Source organism: Lynx rufus, unplaced genomic scaffold, assembly GCF_022079265.1.
Source record: "Lynx rufus isolate CCGP_SWC_20201006 ecotype Redwood Valley unplaced genomic scaffold, mLynRuf1.p SCAF_10, whole genome shotgun sequence".
Lineage (NCBI taxonomy): Eukaryota > Metazoa > Chordata > Mammalia > Carnivora > Felidae > Lynx > Lynx rufus.
The window spans coordinates 66,477,784-66,488,069 of NW_025814824.1; the positions used below are offsets into that span (position 1 = coordinate 66,477,784).

At 44.7% G+C, this 10,286-nt stretch overlaps 1 protein-coding gene across 3 annotated transcripts in view; it reads right to left on the reverse strand.

Moving 5' to 3' along the window:
- ABCA1 (ATP binding cassette subfamily A member 1) overlaps window positions 1–3,329 on the reverse strand; it is a 135,461-nt gene extending 132,132 nt beyond the window's left edge. For all 3 annotated transcript variants that reach the window (XR_006959960.1, XM_047067351.1, XM_047067358.1), the window contains exon 1: window positions 3,110–3,329. The gene's annotated coding sequence lies outside the window, so the exon portion shown is untranslated. The remainder of the gene's footprint in view (window positions 1–3,109) is intronic.
- Window positions 3,330–10,286: the final 6,957 nt, after the last annotated feature.

Sequence of the window (10,286 nt, forward strand, 5' to 3'; positions counted from 1 at the left end):
AGTACTCTGGGGTTCACTGGCTGGGTTCAAATCTTAGTCTTGCCACTTGCAAGATGTATGGCCAGGGACAGACAAGGTAGTTCACCCTTCACTTTCTTAATCTGCAAAACAGGGATGATAAATAGGTTTGTTGCAGAGATTCAATTAGTATTTGAAAAGCATTTGGAAGAGTGCTTGGCACATGGTGCTATTTAATAGCACCTATGAAATAAACATTACAATAACTCTGGCATTTACGATGATTCCCACATGCAGATATGAAGAAGGTCTCAGTTTTTCATGTAGACCCTCTCCCAGAATAGTTAAATAAAACAAATTTTCAGAAAGATCATTTAAACTTTGATGCTGGAATAATGGCCATATAGAGCATTTTACTTGCATTATTTCTTTGACATCCAGACAGTAAATAAAAATGCATTTGGATTTGAGAGTATTTTAGAAACAAAAAACCACGTCTCTGGTAATTTCTAGATATCCAAAACGTTCACAATTAAAGAGTCTACAGTAATGTCCGCTTAATTACTTCAGGAGCTAAAAATTGAAGTAGCAAAGATATTAACAATTTGCAATCACTATGAACATAGCATAAGTAACTTGGTTCATGGGAGGATAGATCCCTAAAAACTTTTTTTTGGATGGAAAAATATTCCAACTTCTCCCCATATAAGGTAAATACCTACAGAAGGTAATTAAAAACAAAAACAGAAAACAAAAAACTGTGTTGCTGAGTTTCATTCATTTTTAATAATGTAAGCACTGAGACTTCCTACAGCTGAAGTTGAAAACAGCCAAGTCCTAATTACCCTTTTTCAATCCTAGACTGACCATTATCTCATATGAACTGTAAACATGCCCTAAGTCAAAGATGTGTCCATCAGAGGCCTCTATTTCAATGTAAACTGAAATATTTATGACTTGAGATCTCAAATGCTCAGGAGGAGGGCAGACACACATTTCACAGGTGTCACCTCCAAAATCAAGATATGTCGTTCTAGAACATGAGGCTTGTCCTTGCAAGGGAATTACTCTTACTAGAATAGCAATTCTTTGTCTCTTAAATGGACTGTGGTACTCATTAAGCGTGGTCACTCTGATCCTACTGCTTTCTTTCAAGTAGATACCAATCTGCTCTGCGTGACCAACAGTTTTTTTTAAAACTCTCTATCATGAATTATTTGCTTTATAGGAGCAGTTAGGGAAGAGGCTGACAATGGAAACTTTGTACTTATAAATTATTATACTATCTGAAGAGGTTCTACCCCAGAACATTCTCCATTGCTTTCACACTTTCTTTGATTTGGGAGAAGTGTCTTCAGGGCATGATTCAAACAACAGAAAGCCTTCATTATTTTTGTGGTAGGTATGAGAAAAATGGGCTGAAATAAAAGGGGAGATGAGAAATGAGGGACTGTCTGAAAAGCTCTGTCTGAAAAGAAAGATCAAAACTTAGGTTTGGGTCCCAAACCATTGTTAAAACAACCAGTAAAACTGCTTTTGAACTTGGAAATTTTGGTAAGGTGTCCTTTGGGGGAGACAGGGAGGGAGACTGGGCCTTAAAAAGTGACTTGCTTATTTTCATCACCAAGTAACTTTTAAAATATCAAATTTGTCCTCTTATTTGTCCTCTTTTATGTAAATGTATATACCACCCATTCACTTTGTGAGTTGTCACTAAATAATACTCGGATTTTAAAAGCTGACGGTATCAATGCTGCAAAAGACAAGAGCCAATTACTTCCAGTGCCAGACGCTTCTCTCTCTCTCCTTCTCTCTCTCTCTCTCTCTCTCTCTCTCTCTCTCTCTCTCTCTCTCTCTCCCTCACACACACACACACACACCTTGTTTATTTCCTTCTATAAGATAAATGCTGAAAAAGAGACACCTACATACAACCATGAAACCGACCCACGCCAAGAACCTTCTCCGGTAACAAAGGTCTGGGAATCGGGAAACATTCTGATAAAAAAACAACCAGACGGCCTTTTCGCCTGCTCTCCCGGGATTCCTCCCAGTCTGCAACCACCCGTCTTCACCGGATCTTAGTCGGAACAGGCAAACCATAACGCTTTGTGAAGCCCGAGCCCCCTCCCGCCAAAGGGTTGATTCCCAGGCCAGTCGGCCAGGAGGCGCTGCACCATTGCCCCCAGGCCACGGGCGGCCCAAGCGCAGCCCACCCTCCCCCACCGCGGAGCCCAGCCCCGCGGCGGAGCATGGAGTTCTGCACCGCCCTCCGGGGTTACTCCCGGTCATTCCGCGGCACCATCTCGCCCCAGCTTCCCCATCCGTGCCCTGCCTGAGGCAGCCCCGAGAGACTAAACTGCAAAGGGCAGGAAGGATGGGGGCGGGGAGAATGGGCACATCACCTCCAGGTTTCCTCCGGCTCTTCTTCTAAGTCTTTCGAGTTTAAAAAAAACAAAACAAAACCGCGTCCCCCCCGCTGCGCCAGGCACACCAGCTGGGGTGCGCAAACGAAGGCCAGAAGCAGGACCCCCGGGGTCAAACAAAGCCTCCGAGGCCTCAAGTTGATCAGTAGCGCTACAGACCCCGTTTGGGACACCACCCAGCCGAGTTCTTGGGGAACAAGAACGCGCCGCTCCAGTCCGGGGGCGCACGGGGCGGATCCCCAGATCAGAGCCCAGCTCAGACCAGCTCCTTCAAGAACGGAGCGGGGACCCAGTGCTGCCATTTGTCCCGGTGGGCGCCGGCCGACCCACAAACGGAGGTTTCCAGCCGGCTCAGGCTCTTCAGAACAAAGAGAAGCGCTGGGTGCTGAGACTACTCTCCAACCCCCGCTCCCTCCGCCCCGGCAGCGGCGCCCCCGGCCCAACCAGAACCCTCCATCCCACTGCGCCCGAGGTACTGCGCCCGGGTCTCCACGCCCGGAGATGCTTCCCCGGCTCCACCGCCGGGCGAACCCCGTGCGCAGTAGCGCCGCGTCTTCGGGTCGCCAGAGCTTGTCCTAGGACGTCCTCTCCATTTACGCCGCCCCCGCTCCATTTGGGTTGCAAGAAGTGGGGGTTCAGACTGGTCCCCGAAACTCAGCGCCTCCCAGAGCCTCTTCCGCCCCGAAACAAAACAATAACGCCCAGGTCACGGGAGAACCTCTTACCTGTTTTCCACTTTTGTGTGTGCGTCTTTTCCCCCACCCCTTGAAAAACCCTTCCGGAGAAGGGAAAAGGGGGAAAAAAGAGCAAAGCGCCCCGAAAAATTGGTTCTGGCAGCGCCGGTCCAGCGGCGCCCCCCCTGCCCTGCCCACCTGCGCCCGAGGAGAGAGGTGTCCGCTGGGCTCGGCGGATCCCGGCGCCACTCACTCTCCCTCGGAATTACCGGGGTTTTGCCGCGACTAGTTCCTTTTATAGATTCGGCTGCGCTGAGCGCCAGGGTTACTATCGGTCAAAGCCTGTTCTCTCCCTCCTTCCCCGCCCCCTTCCCCGGCCTCTGTTTATGTAGTTCAGTCACTCAGCAGAAAGCACGTGGAGCCGCGCCCCGCCCCTTAAACGGGCGACGTCCTGCGGCTCTCTGCACGCCTGGGGGCCGAGGGCGGGAGTTGGGAGTTGCTGCGGGCCTAGCAGGTCCTGGGTGAGCGCCCCCTGCCCCGTCCGGGCCTGCCAGCCTAGGACGAGAAGGAACCCTGGGGCCTGCGGCTGAGCCAGAGATGGTCTCTTCCACGTTCCCAGCGGCAAATAGCACTAGTGGAAATCGCTTCCTCTAAACTCCTGCTTTCAGCATTTTTTTCCCTTTGTTACTTTACCCAGTCAGAGGGATTGGGGGCTGCAACCCCTCAGAACAGCATCCCCTAGCCTTTCCTTTCAAATGCCCGGGGTGTGGGAGAAGATGGACAGTCCTCTGGCTAATTAGCAGTTTTTGTTTTCCACCACAAACCCTGACTTTGGTATTCAATAGGCGACTTATTTATTGCCTTTGGGATTCCCCGCCTGTGCCTCCCAGGTCCTGGGAGGGCCAATGAAACGCCTATTGCTCCTTCTTTTCGCAAACTGGGGGAGGTGGGAAGCCACAAAAAAAAAAAAAAAAAAAAAAGAACCAGTCCCCTTTTTATTTTCATTATAATGGTCAGAGTCCCAGTGATAAATACACGGGACTTGTATTTTGGTTTCTACAGATTTGCAAAGTGCAGCCAGAGAATCGCAGTTGTGTGAAATTATATAACCATTCCAGTTCAACTTCCTCCTCTGGCTTCTGCTTTGACAATCAGAAGCAAGACCACCCATAACATTTGGGGGACAGAGGCAAAAGTACAAATGGAGGTCCACATACTTTGTCTACATATTTAAGTCATAATTCAACCCAACAAACTATAAAATAAAGGTTTCCTACCTGGAAGCAACCTGGAAGGGTAGGTTCACATTCGAACTCCTCACAGTTTGATCTGAGTTTTGTCAAGAATGTGGTAGAGTGGGACAGGGGACCCCCAAACCCTTTTTCTCTCTTCCCCACCCCCAACTCTATCATATTCCAGAAGAACCTTCAGTGTGTGCATGTGGACCTCAGCTGCACATGCCCCCTCCACACTATACCACAGTATGCTACAGTCAGGCCACAACTTGGGCAGGTACACGCATCAGTGGTTCTGTCAACACTAGGAACAGATCCAGTGAGGAGGCCCACGCAGGCCCTGGACGTACACTTAGGGGCCCTATAGCAAGGAATTCTTGGGTCCCAGGTATTTATAATTCCAGTGGCATGGACACCTTGACCCTGTGGACTGCTCACCCTTTAGGAAGGGTTGAAGTTTGAGAAGGGCCAGAACCACACCTTCTGAAGCCCAGGGCCCAGGAGCATCTTGCCTTAGTTCAAGGGATAACCCTGGCTAAGAGACTAGGTTCTGGGTCAAATTTGGCTTGAGCACATGATGTGCAACTTTCTGACTCCATTTCTTCATCTGTAAAATAAAGAGAATATGTATGCTCTCTCTGCCTCACAGGGGTTTTCTGAAAGTGAATTTTGTTCATTTGACTCCCTTGAAAGAATGGCACTCTAAACAAAGAGGGTATTATTAGCTGACTATTAATGTCATTTTCAGATACCAGCCATGGCCTATTAGGTTTTTCCCATGCCAAACTTGTAAAACTCCAGGTCGCACAAAGAGTTAAAAGTAATCTCTCTGACCCTCTAGATATAAAGGAAAGCTCCTGGAGGAGGTGATGCCATTCCAAGTATGATCAGGGGAGTGGTTAGGTCTCCCTGACAGCCCATTTCCTGCCTCACCCCCCACCCTCCACCCACTTACCACTGTGCTTAAAATCCCACCACCAAAATCATTGTTTTTGGAATTTTGAAGGCTAGGGTTCCCAAAAGAATCCCTATTAAAGTAATACTTTAGATTGTTCTGCTGGGGTATGAATGACAATAAATCCCACACAAGACAAAGATAGGATGCTGGAGAAAGGAGATGAGACCAAGAAGAAGAAAAGCCTCAGAGAGAAGACAGTCATCGATTTTAAATTAAATACATCAGTCTATGGCTCCAACACCAAACGTGATCATTTTTAACTAAGAACAACTTGTGGAGTCAAGAATCTGCTCACCCCTGCAATGAATACATGAACACACTGTAACGGTTGAAGCATGTTTATTAGTCTTGTTGATTTCTACCAATAAAAGATCCCGAGCCCCCAAAGAGGCTAAATGATTTAGCCAGATGACACAAGAATGTAGGTCTGCTGACATCAAGCCCATACTTTACAAGTGTCATAGGTTCATATGACAAAAATATTGAATTCCAAAAGTGAGAGTATAAAAGAATGTGTCCCTTGACAAAGTCTGCAAATGTGAATCCTCTCCCTTAAATATTGTGGGTTGATTTGTTCCTCAGTATGCTTCAGGGAGCTTTTCTCCAACTCTTCTGATTCCTGCTAACACCAGCATCAAAACTCAAGTCCCCACCTGAGGTGATTCTTTCCAAATATTGTAGGAAGGCCCTTCTTTGTTGCTGTTGCTCCAGAGAAGCTGATTCTGTAAATGCCGCCCAGGTGGCTTGAAGTTCTATTCTGAGATCACCCTGGCATCTTCTAATTACAGACTTGCCCTTCAGGCAGCTGTGGCCTTGGAGACCCTGCTAGAGGTCAGGGAGCTACAGAGAAGCTCACTTTTATCACTCTATTGAGACTTTTGAGTTAGGGATTACCTAAAAGGCTTTGCTTCGATGTTGCTTTGATGTCTAATATCTATTAACTGGTCTACATAAATGTACATGTACACAGTGTTTAAAATATAAATGATTTTCACTACACATGTGTTTGGGTTGGTATGCACACTCTTTGGTTTCCTTGGGAAGCTCTGAAAAAATAGAGTATCAGAAGAAGCCAGTGAAGAATAAAAAATATTCTAAAAACAACTTTTCAGGCTGAATGTACTACAATTAAGACCTAATAGCTGGATTTTTTTAGAATTCCTGGAGAATAAGAGGTGCCTCAAAGTTAAGGGGAAAATATAGGTAATTATTTTTTCACTTAAGGAGGAATAAAAGGACCTACAGTTCATAACTGAGTCAGTTTCATTCCAATACACAGACACAAACAAATTATCAAGCAATCAATATTCAAATTTAAAAAAATACAAGGAATACCACCATTACCTATGGAGTAAACCATGAATCACATAGGCTCTGGATATCTACAAATTCAATTTAATCGGACCAATGCAATGCCCTCTGTATAAATGTGACTCCTATTGACACTTAAGCAAAATTCAAAACCATTACTGCCTCTGGACTTGAGTAAGATGTTTGTTCTGCCTGTCACTGGGATCAGCAAGTTAGCCTGGATTATAGACAGATATATTCCTCTGAATTACTAGTTGATCAATGACACATAATTCTTTTTAAAAGCCATCCTTCCAATATGCCATCCTTCGAGCTCTCCTTCCTTTAATAGCCAAACTGCTAGGAAGATTTCATTTCTACTCCCTCCCTTTTATTCAAACTCTCCAGCCCATTTCAGGTAACCCCTCACTTCTACCACTGAGTGTGTTCTGTCCAAATTCATTAATTATCTCCTTAAAAAAAAAAGGAAGAAGCATATCTGTTTTCTTTTTTATCATTAGAACATATTTTTAACATAGAAAAACAAAAACATGTCTCAAACACAGAAAGACTGCTTAACTGGTAATGCTGATGACCTCCTTTAAGTTCTTAGGCTACCTGATCTCTGGTACTTGACACTATTAACCACACCTTCCTTCCTGACACTAGTTCTTCTCTTGTATTTCATGAATCTGGTTCTCTTTTGACTCTCCTGCCTCTTTAACCGCTCTTCTTCTGACTCCTCTTTCCTTATACAGATGTCTCCTAATACTGGTTTTCTCTTTTTATTTCAACATGCTTTACTCCCTTGGCTTCACTTAAACCACATCTCTCCAGCGCTCATCTCCTTGCTGAGCTCCTGGACTATGCTCCCTAATGCATTGGTAGAGTATCCAGCAGGACCAACAGCATGCTAAAGTCTGCCCAGTACAGCTCAGAAGAGCTGACTGTATATATTCTTCCCAACTCTGCAATAAGTGACTTCCATGGGACTGGCTGAAAATCGGCCAATGATGGGAACATTTACACCATGGGAAATCTGATATAATCAGGGCTTTCTTTTTCCTTTCCTTTCCTTTCCTTTCCTTTCCTTTCCTTTCCTTTCCTTTCCTTTTCTTTCCTTTCCTTTCCTTTCTGCTTTTGGAAAGCAAGATGTTAACACCTACCAGCACAACACTGTACAGGACATTCTGCAAGTAAATCCCAAACCAATCTTCCTATCTTGCTTTTAAATCGCCCTTCTCCATCTGCATTTTTTTATGTCATTAAATGATGTCATCATCCATTCGTGGACTATGGGAAATCATAGTCACACTTGCTTAACTTTCCATCTCTCTGTCTTTCTCTTGTCATTCTAAAAAGCACCAAAGTCAGGTCAACTGAACTCTTAAATCTGTCTCTTCCTCTCCATCCCCCTGACTAAGTCCAAGCCAAAGGACTAGGCTTCAGTTTTGCAGTAACCTCCAAACTGTTTTTCCTGCCTTTAGATTCTTCCCCTTCCTATTTATCTTTCCTACCACAATGGAGTCATTTTTGCCTGGGGAGAAAGAAAGCCAATCAAACCAACATAAAAACTGTCTAACCATATCTTCCCCTCCCCTCAAAGTTTCCTATGGTTCTGCATTGCTTACAAAGAACAAAACACCCTCAAAATTCCTTAAGAAAACCTACAAAGACCTTTGCAAACATGACTTCTGAAAGCCTTTGCAGCCTATTTGTAGACCCTTCTTCCTCCTCCATCCCCCATCCCTATCTCACCTCTACCCATCTCCCCTTCCACAAACTTTCCCTGTCTCTGCTTCTGCAGCTTCCCATTGTGTGGAAACCCTTCTCATCTGCACCCCTGTCCTCCTGTGTAAGAGTAGTATTGGAGGAGATGGATGGGGTTAAATTATTAACTCTGTTGTGCTGATTCTCCAAGCAGGAGGCCAAAAGGACAGAGAAGAGAAAGGGTATAGAAAACCCTTCATTGGATGGAAAGGTGTGGGACACATGGTAGATGAAAGAGAGGGAGAGAAAATTGTTAAAGATAGATATTTTTTAAGTACTCAAATTAATAGGCAAATAATACAGTCAGCTCACATCCATTAGTAAGTGTAACAATAGATTCAGAGGGCAGACACTGCTCTTAAATTTGGAAAGAAAATAAATTGGACTCTGGGGATTAAAAGAAATCAAGCATTTATTATAACCAAAGTGATGTATCTGCATTCTTCTCTCCTTATTCAGTGTGCTTTTCTGACACCTGTTAAGAATTCATATTCCTGGGGCGCCTGGGTGGCGCAGTCGGTTAAGCGTCCGACTTCAGCCAGGTCACGATCTCGCGGTCCGTGAGTTCGAGCCCCGCGTCAGGCTCTGGGCTGATGGCTCGGAGCCTGGAGCCTGTTTCCGATTCTGTGTCTCCCTCTCTCTCTGCCCCTCCCCCGTGGAGCCTGTTTCCGATTCTGTGTCTCCCTCTCTCTCTGCCCCTCCCCCGTTCATGCTCTGTCTCTCTCTGTCCCAAAAATAAATGAAAAAAAAAAAAAAAAAGAATTCATATTCCTGGTATGATTTCTGGGATGAAGGACTGTTTTATTTCTTAGCCAGGAGCTTTCCTTCCCTCTGATATATTAGTAAGAGAATAAGTCATTAAAAGCAAAGAAATCCTAGAAAATGTTCCATATTTCCCTTTTCTCTTAATCCCCTAGAGAGGCAAGCCTCTCTTTTTCCCCTTCAGCATTTTGGGGATGACTCCTTAAGGAGCACATGGTCTTCCCTCTGTTGACCCCCTGGTGGCCTTGTATTGGTTTGACCTGTCCTTGCCCCAGTAGCCTTCATAGCCTCTCTGAAATTATCCAGGCAGAACAAATGTTTTTGTCTCCTCAAAGACTGTCCAGATGTTGTGCAGTGACCACGCCGTGGGAGCACTTCTGGTGACTGATGCTGTCCAGTGAAACCCAAGCCATTTCTTAGTTACTTGTCCCAGAAACCTACACGTGCAGAACCACCCACAAGTTGTAAATTAGTGGGAGATGGGCTCCCTTCCCAGAGGTCTGGGGCTTCCCACAGAGCTGACCCTAAAGCTGGTTTCCTCTTGATGGACTCCATCAGCCAGCAGAGCTCAGGAGGAAGCTCCCACATCTGCCCACTTACCGCCGGGCATGGGAAGTCCTGGACACATACTACAATGAGGGGGGAAAGGCTAAATTGAGGTCTAGTCCTAAGACCTCTAAAGAATTAAAATTGGAGGTTAAGAGGAAAATGATGGAAAAATGAAGATCCTAAAAACTGACGGAGTTAGTGGCATGTGAAGTGGCCCAACGTTCTGACAGGCAACTTAGCAACATGTATTTAGAGGCTTTGACCTACTGATTTTACTGGGAGGAATTTATTCTAAGGAAATATCGACAAATATGGTCAAAGACTTATGTTCAAAACATTCGTCCCTATGTTATCTGCAAGAGTGAACATTTTAAAAATATTTAATCATCTAACAGCATGAAAATTCTAAAAATAAAATCTGGTAAACTCATATGATACAATTCTATGTAGTCATTTAAAAAAATAAAAATGTTTTTGAAGGTAGTGCCATGGGAAACCACTCATGATAAACATTAACTAAAAAAAGCAAAGCTATAATTATGTGTATATATGATTTATATTTGGTAAAAATAATTAGCAACATATTTATAGTCTTATAGTTGACTATATGAACATACAAAAGAATGGAAAGAATCCCACATAAAGTGAACCATTCTTTTCTGCG